The sequence below is a fragment of the Lagenorhynchus albirostris genome, chromosome 5, assembly GCF_949774975.1.
Source record: "Lagenorhynchus albirostris chromosome 5, mLagAlb1.1, whole genome shotgun sequence".
NCBI classification, from domain to species: domain Eukaryota; kingdom Metazoa; phylum Chordata; class Mammalia; order Artiodactyla; family Delphinidae; genus Lagenorhynchus; species Lagenorhynchus albirostris.
The window spans coordinates 80,390,167-80,412,671 of NC_083099.1; the positions used below are offsets into that span (position 1 = coordinate 80,390,167).

General features: G+C 43.2%; 1 protein-coding gene and 1 long non-coding RNA gene across 2 annotated transcripts in view; one reads left to right on the forward strand and one right to left on the reverse strand.

The window, feature by feature from the left end:
• Positions 1-22,505, reverse strand: part of ARHGAP31 (Rho GTPase activating protein 31) — a 109,711-nt gene that overhangs the window by 78,454 nt on the left and 8,752 nt on the right. The gene's annotated exons all lie outside the window — the stretch shown is intronic.
• LOC132520588 (uncharacterized) lies at positions 13,765-16,261 on the forward strand. Its single transcript, XR_009540578.1, has 3 exons — positions 13,765-14,985; positions 15,095-15,341; positions 15,887-16,261. It is a non-coding gene; the product is annotated as an uncharacterized LOC132520588 (long non-coding RNA).

Sequence of the window (22,505 nt, forward strand, 5' to 3'; positions counted from 1 at the left end):
ATCTTTTTTTTTTTAATTTTTATTGGAGTATAGTCACTTTACAATGATGTACAAAGCTTGTATCTTTATAATAATAAATATAGACGAGAAAGTAGTAGGGAAATGCCACATTCAATTTTAAAACTTTTTATAAATTTTTTTACTGCCATATAATGTGTATTCACTTTTGAGTGTCACTTTTTCAGCCCCGAGGGCACAACTCACTGCCCTGCTGCTTCTACCAGTCAGAGAGCACATGACTTCCAAAGTGAGATGCGGCTGACAAGGACAATGAAAGCTCTCAGGCTGCATTAGCAGAAAGCACAGTGTCTAGAAAGAGGGAGAACACCACTCTGGGCTCCTCAGTTGACACCCAGCACATCAGGTCTCTTTTTGGGGAACACAGTGTAAGAGGGGCACAGGAAAACTGGGCCAGGTTCAAAAGAGTCTGACCTTGAAGTTCAAGTGGACCCTAAACAATATCCTATGCAGAAAAATGGAGGAACTGAGGTTATTTGGCTCGGAACAGAGCTGGAGTTTCTGGCAACATGTAGGAAGTGGGGTGGTGGGGAGGAGAAGGGATACAGTAGATATCTTCAAACTTTGAAATGCTGTCCAGAAGACGAATTCTCCAGTGTAATGGTAATGAGCAGTTAGTCCTTTATACTTGCATAGTGTAAGAACGTTGCCAACGGCTCAACAGAAGGAAGGGTTTCCAATACGTGGAGCTGTTCACTGACAGAAGTGTCTGCTTTGTGGGGCAGTGAGTTTACCATCACTGCAGAAAACAATCATCCATGACCTTTAAAGTCACTTCCAACCCCTAAATCCCACAACTCACCGGTACATTTACCGTCGTAAACATCCCCTCAGACCCTGTATTTCTTCCTCCTAACAGCTCATTTGCATTTAATCTGTTATACTTGGTGGACTTTACTTTTTCCCGTCACTTGAATTAATTTTATTTTTTAAATACTTCAATATGAAATTAATAATTGATGGTTTTATGAGGTATCCTTGAAAAAAATATTTTTTTCAGATACTTGATCTTTTTTTTTTTTTTTTTTTTTTTTTTGCGGTATGCGGGCCTCTGACTGTCGTGGCCTCTCCCGTTGCGGAGCACAGGCTCCGGACGCGCAGGCTCAGTGGCCATGGCTCACGGGCCCAGCCGCTCCGCAGCATGTGGGATCTTCCCAGACCGGGGCACGAACCCGTGTCCCCTGCATCGGCAGGCGGACTCTCAACCACTGCGCCACCAGGGAAGCCCCAGATACTTGACCTTTTTGATCAGCCAAACATTTAATCCTAGATTTATAATACGGGACATTTAAAGCAGATCTTTTGTCCATCGGGGAGGGCAACTTATCTTTAGGGACACATTATTCCAAATTTTCCTACCTAGTGACCAAATACTGTCATCACTTCCCCTTCTAAAATGGAACAGTAGCAAGATCAATTCTTTTGGTTTCTTCTGCCTCGAATGTTGAAGTTATTTGTGTTGGCAACAGCATTGTATATGCATTCAATTCGGTTCATTCCTTCATTCCTTCACTCAGTCAATATTTGTGGAGTGTCTAATATTGTCCTAGGCACTGGGAAGAGGCAGTAAATAACACAGACAAATTCTCTGCTCCTGTGGAGCTGCCTTTTAACGGAATGAGACAGACAGTAAGCAAGATTTTTTTAAAAGTAAATATATACAAGATAAACGAAATATACATTAGATGGTTCTCTTTAGATGTACTAAAGAGAAGAATAAAGCAGGAAGAAGTGTATGGGAGGGGTGGGCAAAAGAAAGGATGTTTCCATTTAAATAGCGTGGCCAAGTCCCTACTTACATATTGTTTAAATAGTGGGAGCCCCACTCTGTAATGTGACAGTTGAGTTTAAAGTCTCAAAGGAAGTCAGTGAGTGAACAGGGTAAGTATCAGAACACTCCAGGCAGAGGGAATAGCAAGTGGAGATGCAAACCTCAGTCAGGTTCTGGACGCCTGCTGTGGGCTTAGCATCACATGTGACAAGAAGAAGTAAAATACAGGTCTCTGCACAAGGATCTTGAAGAGGAAAGCACACGTGCACCTGAGACAATAGGCAGTCAACTGCCAAGGGCTAAATAGTGTAGATCAGTTCACTGAAAAACTTCTCCTCTTTAGTCACAGTGGACCAGCCATCGTCCCCCAAAGCACCCCTTGCGTGCTTCTGACTGTCCACCACACAGGCCAGAATGCTTCTGCTCTAGATCTTACACAACCTTCCAAGCCCAGCCCGAACTTGTCCTCCTCCATGGAGCTCTTCCGGGCCATTGGATTGTATGGCTAAATGATAGCAGGCCTCACCCTCCACCTACTGAATAAGAACCCCCATCTTCACAAGACCCACGGGTGATTCCTGCGCACATGAAGTCTCAGGAATCTAAGTCACTCATCTTCAAATGTGGCCGCACACTGTAAACCCCTGGGGAGCTTTTAAAAATACCAAGGCCTACTTCCACCTTCAGAGATGCTGATTTAATCAGCATGCGGCCAGAGCTGGGCAAGGAGAGTTTTTTGAAATTCCCAGGTGATTCTAATATGCAGCAAAGTTTGAGAATTACTGGTAGCTCTCATTTCCCTCCAAGTCCTCTCCCCACTGTCTTTCCCTGGCTGTCAAACACCCTGCCCTCGGGCATGGCTATTTTTTTCCTTAGGTGGATTCTTAGGGGGAAGTGGCTTCCCCTCTATGCTTTGTCCCCTCCCTCCCGGAGGTCTGCACAGAGTGAAGATGACAGTTGAAGGAGAGGAGGGCACTGGGAGAAGCAGACTCTGAGCAGACTCCCCAGCCGGCAGTGTGGCCTTGGGCGAGCCGCTTAAAGTCCTTCTCTGTGAAGAGGGAACCACAGTACTCTCCAGTCTGCCTCATGCAGTCTTGGGGAAGATCAACAGAGGCCGTGTGTGAAAGCATTTGCAAAATGGTACTAATGTGCCTGAAAGCTGGCACGGCTTCCTGGCCAGGAGTCCTAGGATGTTCATTTCAAACTTAAAAATCTGCCTTTCCCCTACTTCTCAAACCTAAGCAAACAATTTTAAGCAAAATTTGATCTTTAACATCCCAAAGGAATGGCTATGACTGTACAGTGTCTGTACTGACGTGGGTAAGCGCCATTTAACGGTCAGACCTCGCTGCACCATCACTTACCAGAAGGCAGTGATTCTGTGGCTTGAGGATATTTTGATTAGCACCAAACACCCTGTGAGTGTTCAATAAATATTAACCAACGAGGCCTAATTTAAGATGGTACGATGTTAAGACCACAGTACGCCACTATTGAAGTGAAGAGTACTTACTTATCACTTATCCACATGACCAAATTTTCACCTTTTAAGGAAAAGCATAGCATCTTCATTAGCCTTTCTGCTGATGTGCAAACTGAAAGACCAAGAGACCCTAGCACATTCAAAATAGGTTCTCTGTTTTACTAAAAGGAATGGTCCACCGAAAGTCATGCTAATTGCTAAATGCCAGAAGTTAAGAACAGGTACAACTGTACTGCCTTTAGACCAAGCACTAGCTGTTGAGAGAGTCTAGAAAGGCCTCTTTACCATATATTTTCCTCACATCTCTCCTTAGAAATTCTTTGAGGTTCTCATTCTGGCAGTTTCTTTGAATAGATACAAATGCCCTCGGGAGGGGCAACAAGAAGGCCCTAGCATCTCGGTGTGAACCAGATGTTGAACAGAACAATGGTGCCCAGGCTTTCTGGTTTTCATGAATCAATTTAAAAAGATTTCGGGGGACTCACATAGGTTTACTGATTTTTTAATTTTTCTGAGAGAGGACATCAACTAAAACCAGTAAGAACCATTATTATTTCATAGTAGAATGGACAGTTCAAAATAAATAAAGTTATAAAGAACATAATTTCAGAATAAAGGACTGTCCTTTACAAGAGAGGACAGTTGAAGTCTTACAATTGCGATGATACCACAGATAAACACATTACATGGTCCCTACTTTTCCTATGGCTCTGCATTTGTGCTAGGAGGATTTGAAGTGAATTCAAAATATTTAGTGTCCTGAAGATGGGTGGGGGGCTAAAGAAGGTGGCATATTCTAAAAAGGTGGAAAGAAAGAAGAGAGGAAAGCTCTACAGCAATCATTTTGCCTCGGATTACTTGCAGATACAGATAACAGATCCCTATCACATTGTTCCTGCAGGGAACTTCATCCCTTGGTTAAAAAGCAAGGATGGCAGGAACCTCACATAATATTATACTTGAAGAAAGAATGCTCACAGTGGCAGAAGGTCCCTGGTGCCAACTTTTCTTTTTCACTCATGAGTGTACCTTCTCTGTCTCCTTGGGGGATCCACCTGGACAGAAGGGCAAGGATGAAGGAGAGGAAACATGGAAACAGCATCAATAGTCCAAACCTACATTAGAATGTAACTAATCTGCAAGGCGGGGAGAGCAAAAGGAAATCTCTCACTATAGCTGAAGATTTTCACAATGAAGTTAATGCCTCCCTTTGAAAGGATATGAGCCGCAAAGGTGATATCAACATTTTGTGATAAAAGGTTCGCTCCGTTTCGCCCGAGACCCTGAAGCTCAGAGGACCTGCCCGACACCCTCCAGCTGGTGAGATCCAGCCCCGGACCCCGCCCTGCCGCAGATGGCCTAACCAGGCCTTGAGCCAGCCCCCCACCGGTGTTTCCACAGGTTTCCCTCTCTCAACTGATAGTATGTCACATGAGGCAATTAAAACAATTTCCTAAAGTTCTGATGTATCCTCTCTCTTTCTTCCTTTCCTGTTATCTGACAGGTTTCCCTTCTTCCTGGATGTGGTTAAGAAAACAAACAAACAAAACCCGTGTTTGATGTTCAGGGCACCCCTCCTCCCTCTGTTCTTGCTCTGGGTGCGGGTCTGCACCCTGACCCTGGGTGAGGACCCCACCCTTTGCCGGGGCCGCACCGACGCGAGTTGCCGGGTCGCAGTCGGGGCCTCCGGTGGCCGGGGACCCCGGCTCCCGGGAAAGCGGCGGGAGCTAGTGGCCGGGCTGCGCCCAGGAGTCCGCCGGGCGCCGAGTGCCTCAGTGTGGTCCGAGGGGTTTCGGGAAGCGGCGGGAGGCGCGCGGGGGCGCAGGGCTTTCCCCGAAGCCGCAGGGGGTCGGGCTCCGGACGCCTAAAGGGGATCAGAAACCCGTGGGCGGAGTGGCGGGAGAGGAAGCCGAGGCGCAGGGAGCAGAAGCCAGCGTCATTGTTTCTTTTGAGAGGGATCCGAGGGAACCTGGCCTTGACGTTAGGAAAGCTGAAGAGGCCGCCTGAAGGGACAGAGCGCGGCTGTGCGCCCCCGGGTCCCAAGGGCCTTTAGGGAGGAGTTTCCGTCTCCCCAGCTGGCGGGGGTGGGGAGTGGGGTGGGGGGCAGGGCTGGGGATGCGGATTGGAGGAGGGGAAGGGAGTGGCAAGGGGCAGGGGAGGGGGTGTCGCAGGACCCCGCAGCCTGCGCCGGGCTGGGCCGGTGCCCCTGTCCCCTGTCCCATCCCTGACACGGAGCCCGGCGCGGGTCTGACCTAAACCCAGGTCAGCAAGCGAACGACAGAGGAGCAGGCAAAGAGGGAAATGGAGTGAAATGAGGGTCTCTGCTGAAAAAGAGCGCCCCGTGCACCTCCTCTGCTTGGCCTGTCCTTCCCAAACCAGCCGGTTCTCCATCAGAGATTCCTTTGTTTTCCACGTTGGCCTCCCAGCCCTGGGGTGGGAGGCTGGGGTGGGAGATGGTTGGGCAGGGCAGTCCGAGTGGAAACAGAGATGGGGGTGTGAGGTGCAAGAGCTGGCTGGCACCCGGGAGACGTCCAAGGAACACAGCCGGCCAAACGGAGAAAAGGTGCCAGGAGGAGTGATGGGTGAAACTAAACCACCACGCAAGGCAAGTTGATAAAATCTTGGCTCTAAAAAAGAGATGTTAAGATGGTGCAGGGTTGTCACTGTGGGTTAGGAACTTGAATTGCATTATATCTGTTTTCACTTATCTCTGTAAGCTAAATGCTATTATGCCATTCCAGAGGCAAAGAAAAAATCAGAAAGCTACAATTCCAGCCTCAGCCTCCAGCTTCCTGAAGCCAGCCCCCCCAGCCCCTACCCTTGCTTTTGCTCAGGTTTACATGTATGAATCAATAACCACCAGCCCCTTTTTTCCTTAGTAGTTTGAGTTGTTCGCTCCCAACCAAAAAAGTTATACACCTTTTAATCCAGTAATTATACTTCTAGGAATCTCTTCCAAAGAAATATTATAACATAAACAAAGAGCCATATGCCTCGAAATAGTCACTGTCGCCTTCTTTATAATATTAAAAAATATATAATCTAAATGCCCAATGATGGGGAGGAGTAAATAAACTGGTACATTTACATGATAAAATATTACAGAGCCTTAAAATAATGCTAAAAGTACAGTTTGATGACCAGAATAAAGACTTAGGTTATAATGCTAAGGGAGAAAAGTAAGACACAACATTAGATATATGCGATGTAATCACAATTATGTGGAAAATATACATAGAAAAAAAAATCCTGGAAATAAATTATATCTTTCTGTGGTAGGATTAACCCAAGTACTTTTTTCTTTCTAAAACACGTATTTTCTAATTTCTGTACAATGGGGAAAAGCATGTATCATTAATTAAAATATTGAGATATTTATTTCAAAAACTTTACATATATAATGTATGTTTTATGGATATATATATTCTTAAAGATATAAATATATATTCAGTAGCAATTTCATTCATATATGTGTGTGTGTGTCTATGTGTATATATATATATATACATATATATATAAAGGAAGTCACCAGTCCTGGGTGAAAGAAGAAAAGAGGTACTTGAGCAATTTTCCCATTAACTGAAAGATTTTCCACAATTTAAAGGGTATGTGGGAGTTAAAGGGGATGCGTAATTAAAAAAAATTTTTTTTATTGAAACATAGCTGATTTACAATGCTGTGCCAATCTCTACTGTGCAGCAGAGTGACACATATTGATGTTCTTTTTTTCATATTCTTTTCCATTGTGGTTTATCACAGGATATTGAATATAGTTCCCTGTGCTAGACAGTAGGACCTTGTTGTTTATCCATCCTATATAGAATAGTTTACATCTGCTAATCCCAAACTCCCAGTCCTTCCCTTCCCCATCCCCTCCCCCTTGGCAACCACAAGTCTGTTCTCTATGTCTGTGAGTCTGTTTCTGTTTTGTACTGGGTTGGCCAAAAAGTTCGGGTTTTTCCATAACATCTTACAGAAAAACCCGAATGAACTTTTTGGCCAACCCAATAGACAGATTCATCTGTGCCGTATTTTAGATTCCACATATAAATGATATCATATGGTATTTGTCTTTCTCTTTCTGGTTGACGATCTCTAGTTGCATCCATGTTGCTGCAAATTGCATTATTTCGTTCTTTTTTATGGCTGAGTATTCCACTGTCTATATATACCATATCTCATTTATCCATTCATCTGTTAATGGTCATTTCGGTTGTTTCCATGTTTTGCCTATTGTGAATAGTGCTGCTGTGAGCATAGGGGTGCATGTATCTTTTTGAATTATGGTTTTGTCCAGGTATATGCCCAGGAGTGGGGTTGCTGAATCATATGGTAACTCTATTTTTAGTTTTCTGAGGAACTCCACACTGTTTTCCATAGTGGCTGCATCAACTTACATTCCCACCAACAGTGTGGTAGGGTTTGGGGATGGGCAATTTTTATGCATCCAATACATTAATGAAAGGGAAGGACATGCCTCCGATGGGCCAGAGGAGGGGCAAATATCTGAGTATAAGAATACACAAAAAGGAAGTGATGCGATCGTAGCTGATTCCTGATTGGCAAGGACATGCTGATTCATGGGCGGAAGGGAACAAGATTGGAATACAACTCTTAATGGCAAAGGAAAGAATACATTCATAAACATAATTACTTAGGAAAGGAGATAAGGGAGTAAACGGTAAGGTTTGGCACCTTGAAAATGGCACCATAAAAGTTCTTTTATAATAAATGTATTTATCAGGAGAATATTTTCTAATCATGGAGATTAGATGTGCAAAATGAACTCGACATGTTCCTGTTTAGTCCAAGACTGTTGATAGCAGTATTTTGTATCTCAGCTCAAGCAGATGATTATGGATTGAGAAATGCTTAAACAAAGGTTTAACAAAATGGGCTCCCTTATTTGGAGCCCATTCCTTTTACACAGGGAGGGGAATGGGAGAAAACCAAGAAAGCCTCATATCTACATGCTGTGTGTTCCTGAGATCCTTATGCAGCAGTGAAAATATACACTAATTAATAAAAGCAGGTTTCCTTTGGTTTTGTGTGAGGATCTGGTAGAACGAAGAAAACTGAAGTATCCTGCAAATAATCTAACACTAGATACTGTATGAAAACAACCGATGGAGCTAAAATTATGTTGAAACTATGTTAGGTAGAAGGCAAAGCTCTTGTTCTGGGATTGAAATCTAGGATTCCCTGGGTGGTGAACACGGAATTTACCAAACCATACACAGAAAGCTCTCTGTTTGGGCTTAATGATGTCTTGGGTGATTCCAATTCCCCTCTCTTGATTCTTCCCCTACCAGGGGAGATCCCTTGCGGATCTCACCTCTCTTGCTGTTCTCAACATGTGTGGATTATTTCTTACTCCCCCTCGCCCCCACCTAATGAGGTGGGAGGACCCACTCAGTTGAGGGCTAGAATCTGGACCTTCGTGGATTCACTGTCTTCCCCTAACAACACTCTAATCTCCCCTACATCATCACCCTCCAGCCTCCCCAACTTTATCACTCTATTTCCATTCACTGGAATAGCTTAGAGTGGGCAGGAAGAACCAATTATGGTTCTTTTCAAACTTTCACAGTTAAAGGCTAACTAGAGCCAGGAGATAGGATGTTTCAGCACTAGGACAATGGTAGGATTTCTACAAACACTTGTTGGTTAAATGAAGAAATAGGGAGCACGATGTTTGGGTTGCATATGACTTTGTATGGGTACCTAGATGGAAGGTGGGAACTGTCTTGTTTGATATCTTGCAACTCATGGAATGCAGTGAAATTTAGCATCTTAAAGAATCTTATGCTACAAGGTACAGTGATTTCTTAATATCTTCCATCAAAAAAAAAGCAGTAGAGAAATCATCTTATTAAAAAATTATAATAGCGGAACAGAAAGCACTTCTGTTTACTTTGCCTAAAATCCAAACACCAAACATAAGCATTTATATGACACTTGGGCTCACAAAATGGAAGAACTTTTTTACCTTGTCCTAAAACACACAAACAAACAAAAACCCTCTAGACTGTTTTATAAAAATATGTGATGAAATCCAGAAGGTGCTTTTATCTCATAACACCCATACCAGAAGATTAATCTCTGTGGTTGGTGTCTTGTTCTGGTCGGGGATATGTCTGAGCCCAGCTTTGGAATCTTCTTCAGTTAGAACATCTGCTCCACAGTTGTTAATGTTTGTTTGCTATTGCCCAAAAGAAGGCAGCAGAAGTGAAGAATTTTTTAACAATGAATCCCAAGATAGACTAGATCAGCAGCATCGCTTACTTTGAAAGGCATTTTTTGGGGAGCAATGTGACCTGTACGTAAAAAAAACAAAACAAAACAAAAATGGGCATGTCATTGGACCAAGAGATGGATGTCCAGTTAGCTTGTTTTCATTACTTCTCAAATTTTTTTCCCAGAAATATTTGCTCATTGAATTATTACTACATTCCACAAAACTAGCTGAGCTTAGTTTTTAAATTTTTAGACAGAGATTTGAATGTTTAACTCAAAATAAATCATAAATGAGAGACTGATTCCACAGCATTCAATTAAGAGTACGCAAGTGTAAAAAAGTCCTAGCTTTTAGGTTTAGCTTTTATTTAGACTTTAGGTTTTAGCTTTTATTTAGACTTCTTAGGAAGTCTAAATAAAATATGTAAATAATCTATATCATTTGGAAATTTGCTACGTTAGGCAAGAAACAAGGACAGTGTCATTTCTTTAGGCTCTGTGAAGCTAAATTAAATTAGTTGATCAGTAAGAAAAATATCTCATTTTTCTAAATAATGTGAGTGAAGTTCATGAAAAACCAAGCATACTTGCATTTGCAGAGTGGAAAAGTTACATTCAAAGCAAAATTCAAATTATTAGATGATTTTTTTTAAAAGATTAGAGTATAACCCCTCTGTCAATAGTGTTATCTTTAAATTATTCTTATCACAAGAGTTATTATTCAAGAGTTCCAATGGAGGTCGTTTATATCAGTTTTAAATTCTACCTGGTGAAAAACCGTTGAGACCTAGCATTTGAAAAACTGTAGACACAGCTGGGTTTAGTTTCAAAGCTCCAAAATTAAAATGAAAGAGGGAAAGACCCTAATCCTTGAAACCATCTGTTCAAAGAACAGTGAAAAAAAAAAAAATGATGACGGTCTTCAGCTGGGGAACAACAATGGCCTCTTAACTGAAATCTGCAAGTCCCCTTCCTATTCACGGTTCCAGCCGATCCTCACAACATCCCTGTGAGGTCTATGAAACAAATATTTTTATCCTCATAAAGCAGATATATTATATGTCACTCCATGTCACATGCAGTACTTAACCCCACGTCACACAAAACATCATTAGCAAAGGCAGGACTTCAACCTAGGTTGGCTGCTTCGAAACTTCTAAAGTTCCTTTTCTGTACCAACTTCCAATTCCATTCTTCCTTCCTATCCCCCTTCCTTTCTTTTTTCCTCTCTTTTCTTCTCTTTCATTAAACATTCATTGGGATGCATCTGTAGTGCCAGAAATTATTCTTTGTTGCCACTGTTCACATAGACACATTTACATCCACGATGGCGAAAAGGCCAGGAACTATTCATAGAAATTTAGAGAAGTGGCATTAAGGCCAGCCCTTTGGCTCTGCTTCATTTCTTTACTGTTTCCATTGAAAATGGAACCTTCTCACATCATGTAAAACACAAAACAGCGTGTTACATATCAGGGCAGTCTCCCCCCCTCCCTCACCCCCAGAACTGACTTTGCATGTCTATTCCGCAGGCTCTGTGAGATGTCTTATCTCCAAACAAAACAAGACACAACATAACACCTGGACTGCCCAGAGGAAAGGTTCCAGGGCAAACCTAAGGGCAGCAGATCTCAGAGAGGAGGTATTAGTGAGGTCAGGAGGGGCCATGGGAGATAAATAGTTGGCTGGGTGGGTGACCATGAGACAAAAAAGTTTTGCTGATTTGCAGATTTAAGTAGTAATGGTTTTCAGACTTTTCTTCTAAGCATGAAGTGCTTTGTTCAGATAAATTTCACCCTGAAGCATAAAACAAAGAGCGCTGAAGAAAGCAGAGTGTTCTGGCTTAAGCAAGGTGGGGGGACCCCAGAGCCCTCCCTTCAGGCCTCTCTAGTGGCCCCTGCTATAAGAAAAGCATAGCACAGATTTTTTAAAAGATAATTAATTTTTATTGGGGTACAGTCGCTTACAATGTTGTGTTAGTTTCTACTGTACAGCAAGGTGAATCAGCTATACATATACATATATCCTCTCTTTTTTGGATTTACTTCCCATTTAGGTCACCACTGAGTAGAGTGCCCTGTGCTATACGGTAGTTACATATTTTATACATACTATCAATAGTGTATATATGTCAATTCCCATCTCCCAATTCCATAGCACAGATTTAAAGTTATCTGTACTTAAATAGCCCTCAAAATAAGCAGGCAAGCTCAGTCTCTTAGGATTAAAGTATGGTCCCCCAAGCAACTATTTCAGGAAGAGGCCCTAACTCAAGCCCACTCCAACCCAGGGGATTTGGAGAGAAGCAGCAGCTGGTCAGGGATGCCTCTCTTTTCCTGGAAACCTGATTACTTATCTTCAAAGCAGAGAATCTACCCGAAGCGGGACAGGGGGTGTGAAAATAGAAGGTTTGGGTTCCTAGGGAGCTGGCTGGGGGTTACTGGATTGTTGTGGACTGTATTAAGTTTATCCAGTCCTAAAATAACAGTTCTCTTTAGCAAAAGTTACTCAAACACATATCCCTCAGTACCACACTGGGAAATTAGTCATACTTTATAATCCTTTAGCAATTCACTATTTTCAAAGCACACTATTTTCATGTCCATTGTCTTGTCAGATCCCCACCCCATGAGGCAAGCTAGACAGGTATTATTAACCCCATTTTACAGATGAGGAAGCTAAGGTTCAGAAAGATGAAGGGAATCCCACAAGGTTACATGGCAAATACCTAGGTCCTCTGATTCCCAATCCAGAGCTTTAAACATGTACACGATGTACATAAATCTTGTATCCTAGTGAGTAGTAAGTAAAGGCCACAGATTTGGCATGATTAGTTTTGTGTCTTTTGGGAACAGCAGTGTCCTCATTATGCAGCAGGTGTAATGATGACCTGCTTCATCTAACTCACAGGACTGTGAAGCACAAAAGAGATGATTTGGTGCAAGCACTCTGTAAGGTGCCATGTAAGAGTTTGTCACTCCCCAACCCTCAGTCCCCTGCAGTCTTGGCAGGTTTCTCTGTCCTTCTAGTAGCTTGGACCTCACTTTTACAAACCCCCCAAAAATGTATCTCACACTCTGTTGGTATCATGCAAGTCTCTTATGAGTGTCAGCTAGTGGCCAGAGGAGCCAGCCAGCCAGCCATGCTTTTGTACAACCTCAAACCAAAGCTCTCTCCCTACGTTGGGGCTTCAGGGATGCGATGCCAAAGGTTTCCAAGACCGCTTTACCCTGAACCCCAAGCAGCGGCCATGAGGACTGTAGGTCCAGCTGATGTTCAGGGAGGGACTCGAGAGTTGTGTGCATGGCCTCCGTGGAGTCATCGCAGGTAGGAGGGTCTTTGTCTTCTTGGCAGAATCAGAGCCTGAATTTGGCAGGTTCATCTGAGAGTGATCTGTCCTCTGCAACCAAGTTCTGAGGGGATGACTTTGTAAAGTCAAATGGCAATGTCATCATTTTTTATAGGAATTCACAATTGGGTCTAGGCTGTATACAGATGGAAGCTCTTGCATAGGAGAGCAAGCTACAGATGACAAAAGGTGTCTGATGAACACAAAATCAGAGTAAAGAAAGTTGAAATTTAGAGAATATGTATGCTTTTACAAAAATGAAAATACCTTATTGTTTTTTCAAAGTATAAACATACATGTTCATCATTAAAAAAAAAAATTCAGACAGTAGCGACACAGCAAAGTATACAGAAGAAAGAGAAAAGGATCCACCCAAAGAAAGCCATTGTTAACGTTTTGAGCATATTCCTCCAGAATTTTTCTTACATGTATTGTTACCAAAATGGAATTACGTATACTTTAGGTGTTGTTTTGTAAACTCGTTTACTTAAATATCGTTGGACATTTTTCTATGCCGGTAAATATATGTCATCCTTTTAATCAGCTATATAATAAAGGATATTTTCCTCAAGCTGTGAGGTAGTCTTATGAACCCTCCTTCTCTCCTAAAGGCATCATCATCTGAGCCTCTTCTCCTGTCTCAGGGATCCCTGATGCTGGTTGGTTCTGAGAAACACGCTGACCCATGACTTCTGGCCAACACCAATGAGCAGCCAGAAAACCTCACTGGACCAGCTGCATCTTTTCGGGCAAGCAACTGTACTCTCCAGGGCCCCAGGTTCTCCATGTGTTAAATGAGAGGTTTGGATAGATAGACTTCCTAAGATTCTTTCAGCTCGAACATGATGATTTAGCTTCCAGTTCACTTATCTCTCTGTTTGCCTTGGTATAGGAGGATCCTGGTACTGAGTGAACGGGGTGCCACTGGAGCCCCAGCTGTGCACCTGCATGACCTACTTCAAGACCCTGAAGATCCTCTGCTGGGAGCAGATGGTTGAAGCTGGAAGGTCTGGGGGAGGCACAAGGCTGTGTGGGAGGGTCACATAAGGGAAACAGCTCTCCTGATTTCCTTCCAGTATGGCAGTGAGTGATAGCTACAAGGAGGCATCAGATTCACAGCGTATCAGTAAGTACAGCCTTTGGGGCCATTCAGCCCTTTCCGAGCACTAGTGTCTGAAGTGTAGCATCAGTACAGTATTTATTTTCCATTTTAAAAGCCCTCTTCCGTATATTATCTCATCAAATTCTCATTCCTGTCTTTTAGATGAGGAAACTGAGATTCAGAGAGTGGGATGACTTGCCCAAAACCAGATGATGATTATTTGCCAAATGAAGACTCCCTAAGCTCCACCAGTGCTTCACCAGAGCTCACCCAGCTTCTCCTCCACCTCCACAGTCTCCCCATTGAAACACAGACACATGACAGATGCACACACATGTGCAAAATACTCCTGCAGAACACACCCTCCATCCCCACCCCACCACCACACACACCCAAGACAGCATTGCCCTTCCCTGGGTCCATCCACTCCTTCAACACATATTTGTGAGCGTTATGCTAGGCGCCAGTGGTAAACTGATAAACGAGGGGACATGGTTCCTGATCTCACAGAGTTGGTCCAGGGTCAGCTAGAGTCTAGAATGAGGCAAGAACAGGGTGGGGCTGAGAGTGGTACATTCAGTACAGGGTACAATGGGAGCACATAGGAAGGGCCCCTAACCCCTCCTCAGAGGGATCAGGGAAGGCATCCTGGAGGACAAGACATCCAAGCAGAGACCCAGAAGATGGGTTGGAGTTGGCAAGACTGAGGTGGTGGAGCTAAAAAGAGAGACAGGGAGAGTGTTCTACACGGAGGGTGGAGCATGTACAAACACGGGGAGGCAAGGGGAGCACGGCACTTTCGAGGAACCACGAGAAGTACAACGTGGCCAGGGGACCTGCTCAGGTGGGGAGATGGTGTCCATTGAGGCCGCAGAGGATGCAGGTGTTTGAGTGTGATGGGCTGGTAAACCTTGTTGGTATTTATGGAGTTGATGTTTGTCTCGAGGGCATTGGGAAGCCATTGAAGGGTTTAGTGAGTGACGTTGGTGACAAGCTCTCATCAAGACATTCTCCTTTTGGCCACTGTAAGAATCTACGATCGTAACTAATTTCAATCCTACTTTAAGATACACTCTGGCTTTAGTTTCTGCAAAATATATGTATGATCAACTTTGGGATACTTTTCCTGTTTAGGCTGCCACCTCCATTTCACCTGCTTTTGCTGCTCTTCCCGGGTCTCTGTGGTCTGGGCCAGGTTGGCTCAGATGACCAGAGCACTGTTATCAAGATGCCATGGATATGCCAGCAAATAGCTTCTTACTGCTCCCTGCTCCCAGCCTCAGCCTTAACCCGGGGCCTGGACTCCACACGGACAGAATATGGGCTGACTAACCAACATCCCTCAGGAAGACTGGAAAACAAGTTTAAGGTATAATAAGAAGTAAGTGAGCTAGGAAATTCTACCCTCATCATAAGCAAAGGGAAGCAGTATTACTATTCAATAAGTTACAGATAATAGAAGTTGTCAACGAAAATGATGCATGGCCCATACAACACACTCAATAAATGCTAAATCAATTGAACAGTATTTAGACAATAAGAGAAGCTTTATAGGAACTTGTAAAAAAGAGGAAGATTTCGATATAAAGAAATGGTTAAATAAGCTATGGTATTTTAATGATATCACATATATGTGGAATCCCAAATATGACACAAATGAACCTGTCTATGAAACCGAAACAGAATCATAGACAGAGAACAGACTGGTGGTTGCCAAGGGGGAGGGGATTGAGGGAGGGATGGAGTGGGAGGTTGGGGTGAACAGATGTAACCTTTTATATATAGAATGGATAAGCAACAAGGTCCTATTGTATAGTACAGGGAACTATATTCTATGATAAACCGTAATGGAAAAGAATATTAAAAAAAGAATGTATAGGGACCTCCCTGGTGGTGCAGTGGTTAAGAATCCGCCTGCCAATGCAGGGGACACGGGTTCAAGCCCTGGTCCGGGAAGATCCCACATGCCGTGGAGCAACAAAGCCCGTGTGCCACAACTACTGAGCCTGCACGCCTAAAGCCCATGCTCTGCAACAAGAGAAGCCGCTGCAATGGGAAGCCTGCACACCATAACGAGGAGTAGCCCTCGCTTGCTACAACTAGAGAAAGCCTGCATGCAGCAACGAAGACCCAACGCAGCCATAAATAAATAAATTTATTTAAAAAAAGAATATATATACACACACATACACATAAAAAACGAATGTATATATATATGTATAACTGAATCACTTTGCTGTACAGCAGTAATCAACACAACACTGTAAATCAACTACAATAAAAAATAAATTTAAAAAATAAATTATGGTATTTTATAAAAAGTATATATATATTTGCTTGTACATGCACAGAATATCTATGAAAGATTTCCAAGAAAATTAACACTAGTTCCTTCCCAGGTGAGGAACAGGTAGGATGAGGACAGGAATAGGAGGGAGATTTTTTGCTATACCTTTTAAATTCTTTTACAATTTGAACCACAGGAATGTAATACCTGATTTTTTTTAAAAAATTAACTTTAAAAACCATCCATTCAGCAGAATCTCAGGCAGTAATTAAAAAGAGTGAGATCGAACTATACTCACAAAAATGGATCATTCTCCAAGATCTATTGTTATTTAAAACAGCGTACTTCAGAACATATGTATGTTGTAACTTTAACTTTGTGGGGGAAAAAAACAGAGAATCATTCAATATGTGTATTTTTTAGTACATACACAGAGAAAGGTCTCTGTGTTGTTTGACGCAGTAGTCATGAGCCACATGTTGCTACATAAATTTAAATTAATTAAAAGTTAAAGTTCAGTTCCTCGGTAGCACTAGCCACATTCCAGTGCTAACAGCCAGAGGCGGCAGTGGCTGCCATATTGGATAGTGTAGATAGAGCATATTTCCCTCAGTGGGAAAGTTCTCGTGACAGAACTGGTCTCAATGAATCCAGCCCAGACTGTGAACTGGCAAATGGGACTGCAAGGATGTGAGAAGGGACTTTGTACTTTATAAATCTCTGTATCGTTTGGATTTCTTTTTAACAGTTACTTTAATAATTTTACAAGGGTAGAGGATGGCTCACTCCTGTAGCAGGTATTTATTGCTCATTAAAATTGCATCCTGCATTTTTTCATGACCCCTGCCATTCCTACTCAGGAGCCAAGGGATGGCAGAGCACCGCTAGAGGAGTTACCCCAGTGAAGGGGGAAGAGAGATGCCCGTTGTCCGCAGTGAACACAAGCCCCTGTTGCCCCCTCAGGCAGCGGCTGACCATGCTGCCAGTCTCACTCCCTTCTGGGCCTCTGCTATTCAGTCACAAGGGACAAAATCAGTTTGAGTGCCTGCCAGCAGGAGAAGCAAAAACTGAAGTATTTTTAGTTCTTGGAGTTCTGGAATTTGGCAAGGGCAAGGCGGGCACAAGACAGGGAGTCCCACCTCCAAGGGACCCTGAGGTCTCCTCCGAGATGGGACCTAGGCCGGTGGGGAGGGAAGACCGCTCTGAGGTGGGGACAGTCAGCCCAGAGTGGAATGGGAGCACACGGGGCCAAGCTCAAAAGGGCACCTGGGAGTAGAACTGGCAAGAACAATAGGTCTGATATCTGCTCTATGGTTTCTTAAATTGGGGGATGACAGGATGAAGAGAAAGCTGGAGGGAAAAAGAGATGGGATGGAGTAGAAATGTGAGCAGGAGGCAGGTGGGAACGAATGTTACAAAAATTTTCACCTCAAATAAAACGTGGATTTGAAATGTTAAACATCACTCTGGTTATCATCCATAAGACAGAGAGAAATGAAATTTCCTAAGATGGAAAATAAATAGATGAAATGAACTCTGAAAGCCTGAGTTACAGCTGCTTGGGGCACCTCACTTTTCCTCCCCCTGAAGGAAGTTTATTCCTAGACTAGGGTCCAATTTTTTCTCAACAGCAACAATAGAAACAGCAAAAAGGACACACGCTTTGAATGTGGCTCGAGATTCTTCTTCCTTTCTCAATCTGGAACTTACTATAAACCTCATCCAGGAAGGTAGGTGGCTCAGGCTTCAACCTTGTTCCCTTTGTTCTTCTCTCCAGAATGTTGATCCTGCCATACTGTTTTACACCTCGACACCTTTGCTTATATTGTTCCCTCTGTCTGCAATATCGCCCCTTCAGGCAGAGACTACTTAGATTCCACTCATCGTAGAAGATCTAGCTCCTCTGAGTCAGAACTGATGATATCCACTTCCTCCTGTGGTTTGTGTGAGGCTCAGCAGAGGATGTGTCCATCCCCTGCATGGGATTGTGAGCCCCTACAGGGACAGATAATGCCTGCTCATCCCTGTGACCCAGCTGACCCTGTGCCTGATGCATGGAAACTGCTTAGTAAATGCTGATGTCCATCTATTCCTCCACTCCCACAATCACCACCCTATTCCCTTCATTCACATTATTAATATCTATGGAGCCAACCATATGCTGTGGGGGAAACAAGACTGTGGTAGCTTGAGTAATGGTGCCTCAAAAATGTCTAGGTCCTTATTCCTGGCATCTGTAAATGTTGCCTCATATAGCTAAAGGGGATTTTGCAGATGTGATCAAACTAAGGATCTTGAGATGAGGACATTATTTTGAATTATCTCATGTAGTCACAAGGTCTTTATAAGAGAGAGGCAGGAGATCAGACAGAAGGCCATATGAGGACGGGCCAGAGGGAGCAAAGATTCTTCCTGAGAGCCTCCAGAAGGGAACCAGCCCCGCAGACACCTAACACACAGGTGAACAGAGAAAGGTCAGTCTTCAAGGAGCTCATTTTCTTTCTACTCAAGGAAGGAGACAATTTAGGAAACCATGACAGTCGTTGGAGATGAGACGTAATAAAGGTCTAAACTTCACCATCCTGATCACCTTCTCAATATACTCCTGTGTATAAGCTTCCAGCTTCAAATGGAGCACTGAGAAATGAACACAGACTCCCTATCTGATTCAACCTGTGAAGAGTGCAGTGTGGATCCCTTGATCCACACCCTCTACAGCCTAAGATGCTGTTCATACGGCCTAAAATTGAGCCAGATACACCTCATTCAGACAACTGTCAAAATGCAATTGTGGAGCAAAGAAATAGGCACATGTGAAATGTCATACAGGCCAGCTAAAACCCCGGCTTTACACCGTTCCATCAATGACAGAAACAGACTCATTTTCCAGATTTATAACTCTCCTGAAATACAGATGGAAAGTAGAAGGTTGGATGGCGGTCACTATGATTATAGCCTTTCGCCAGAACCCATAACCCTCATTTTATTTCTTTCCAGTTTTGCTTTTAAATTGTTTTCTTTTTCTGATTACTACAGAAATGTACAATTTAGAAAGTTTACCACATTCCCACCCCAGAAATCTATATCAACAGATATGAATCTTAAAACCAGCATTTTTATGCATTCAACCAAAGAAAATAAATAATTATGTGTCTATAAGAGAATTAAAGAAAAAAACAGAAAGAAGGAAACCCCTAGGGATATATGGGAGACTTGGAATATTTGTTCTCATCTCCTTCTCAACTTCCTTGTCTGTAGCATTACTCAGGAACCACATTCTGAGTAATGAGGCTGAAACAGGATAAGATTTCTAATCACCAAGGAAATAAGAACCACAGTTAACACTTATGGAAGGTTAACTAAATTCCAGGCAGTGCACTAGTTTATTTAATCCTCATAATGACCCTGTGTGATAGGCACTATTATTCTCACAATCCTCACTTTATAGATGAGGAAACTGAGGCACAGAGAGGTTTGGTAGCTTGTCCATGGTCACACAGCTAGCATGGGGTAGAGCTGAGATTTGAACCAAGGCAGACCATCAGCATAAAAGCCACATACTAGCCACTTTGCCACAGGCACTGCTTCTCAGAGAGGTTAATTGATTTCACTAAACTGCATCTATTAAGGCAGGATACCAAACTAACAGGCTTTATGAAGAGTATGTTTTTAAATAAGGAGTGGAACAAAAGGGCTTTATGAAAAATTCAATGAATCAAGATACCACATTCCCATAATAATTTAAAAAGATTTTTCCCCCTCAATTTAAGTAGTAAAAATACACGTTCACTGTTGAAATTTGGGGCAATATAAAAACTATAACGAAAAAAAAATCATGTGGTTTCACTTAGCTGCTTCTTTTTACAAGCTAGTCAAAGTGAGATCAGTAGGCCAAAGATATCACAATCGCCTGGAGCTCATCTTCAAAATGTAGATCCCTAGGCCCCATCTCAGACCTCCAAGAGCAGAATCTCTGAGGGACTGACCTAAAACACTGACCTGCAACGGCACTTTACAGCTTGCAGCCCTAAAAACTGTAGAACTCATTCTGTGGGATCGTGTGTTCTCCACAGACTCAGATACTACTGGACCTACGCAAATGCCCATTTGAAACTTTTATTAGATGTCCATTTTGTTTCAAGGAGTCCAAATGGGAACTTAAGGAGTATTTCTAATACTCCTTAAAGTGTACTAAAATTTAACCAATATTTCTCAAATTCTGAAATTAAATTTTAAATGAAATGAAATTTTAAAAGTAAACACTCCAGTTTTAGTCATCCTGATGCCCCAGTAAAGTTTGAGTATCATTGCCAGAGCCTTAAAAAGAGAGGCCCAGAACTCTTGGACCCATAATTCACAACTCATACTCTCCCCTCCCACCTGCCCCCAGAACAGCCTCCCCCCTTTCCTTTCTGAAACCAAGTTGACTTTAGGAGCAGTAAAAAAAGGGGAACTGAGGAAACCAAGTCTCATTGGAGAGTCAGGCTTGGGTAAGGGAAAACAGGTTACTGGATGGATATATTTTCCTGACCTTCAGCTGCAGGCTCTGTGTCCAGGGTCCAACAGCTATAATGCAGCCCCTGAGAGCCCTCGAGTGGGGTTTGTGCCCTCAGCTCTGAGCCGGATTCAGAGCCCTGCATCCAGCTTTGCTTTTCCAGAAAGCAAAATGGCTTCTCTCCACTAACACCAGGCCCATACTCTAGCTATTAGCCAAACAAAGGATTTTCCAAATATGGACCCGAGAAGCATGTGCACTTTGAAGGCCACAATGAAGCTTAAATAGCTAAAACATATTAAAAAGAAAGCCAATAACTGACGCCAAAAAGCGTGAGTCCTTAAAGAACAGAACAGCAAGACAAAAGCCAGAAAGAAGAACAAAAATATGCATTGTAGGGGAGGGGCAATAGGGAGGTGTAGATTTATATGGAAGAGTTGACATCATTGTTTCCCAATAATACTCAACATGCAGGAAACAGATGGGAAAGCAGTGGTGGAAGGGGCTACTTATGGTAACAGGGCATGCTCTCTGTTTAGAATCCTGCCATTTGGAACCTCAACGTTTGACTTTGAAAAACTGGGGATGGGAACTCCATTGCCAGCAGTTTTATTAAAGTTGAACTAAATCCTGCTGAACTTATCACCTTGGCAATGCATGGGTAAATGCAGCTCTGCATAGCAGACCCTGATTTACTGCCGGCATGACTGCAGCTGTTTGGGTCCAGAGGAGACAAAGCTAGGAAAGCGGAATTTAATGTCGGACAGACATGGTTTGACTTCTGGTTCTCCCAGTTCCTAGCTGGGTGATGTTAGGCAAGTTGCTTAATCTCTCTGAGTTGGTTTTCATATATAAAATGGGGGAGGGGGAAGGTCCCTGGTGGCCTAGTGGTTAGTATTCCGAGCTTTCACTGCCATGGCCCAGGTTCAATCCCTGGTTGGGGAACTGAGATCCTGCAAGCTGTGTGGTACAGCCAAAAGTAAATAAAATTAAAAATAACAATAAAATAAAATGGGGGTGGGCAAAAGAGAACTTTCCAAATGCAGTGGGGAGAGATTGAGGCTGCACATTTATGCACATGTAGAGTTAATCAAGAAACATACTTAGGGTGGTCAGTTGACATCATTTTAAAAGTTTTATGTTTTAACAGAATCTCCCGTTCCCCTGCTCTTGGGCCAGGCGTAGACACAGCCAGACCAACTGCCACACTTGTGATCAGCTACAGTGCCTTCTCCCGACAGTAGGATCACTCTCCTGCCCCTGAAGACAGCTTCTGTCACCCCGGCCAAGGGTGCAGCCAAAAGGGTTGCAGGCTTGGAGGTCCCCCCGCTCCAAGCCCGGCCATTACAAGTCACTGTCAACTACCTTTCCCACAGTTTAAGCATCTTCTCCCCCAGGGCTCAGGAGGGTGTGACCAATTACAAGCATCAGGCAAAACCATGTGGCTTCCTGTCTGTAGAAACCAACCACTCTATCTCCCCGTATCTCCGTCATTCCTCACGGGTCAGATGATGCTTATTGTTTTATTGATTTATTCCCCCCTTACAAACAATCCACTCATAGTTCTCTTTCACTCGGTTGCCTTGAATGTTAGCATCTCCCGCTCGCACCTTCTGTAGAACCCTCATTTCATTCTTGGTACTCTTTTGGTTATTTTCCTGTCTTACGCAACCCACTAGGCTGAGAGCAACTTGAGAGCATCTTTGTAAACCCCAGAGTGTCCAGCATATTAGAGTCCCATTAAATATTTGTTGCATTGAATT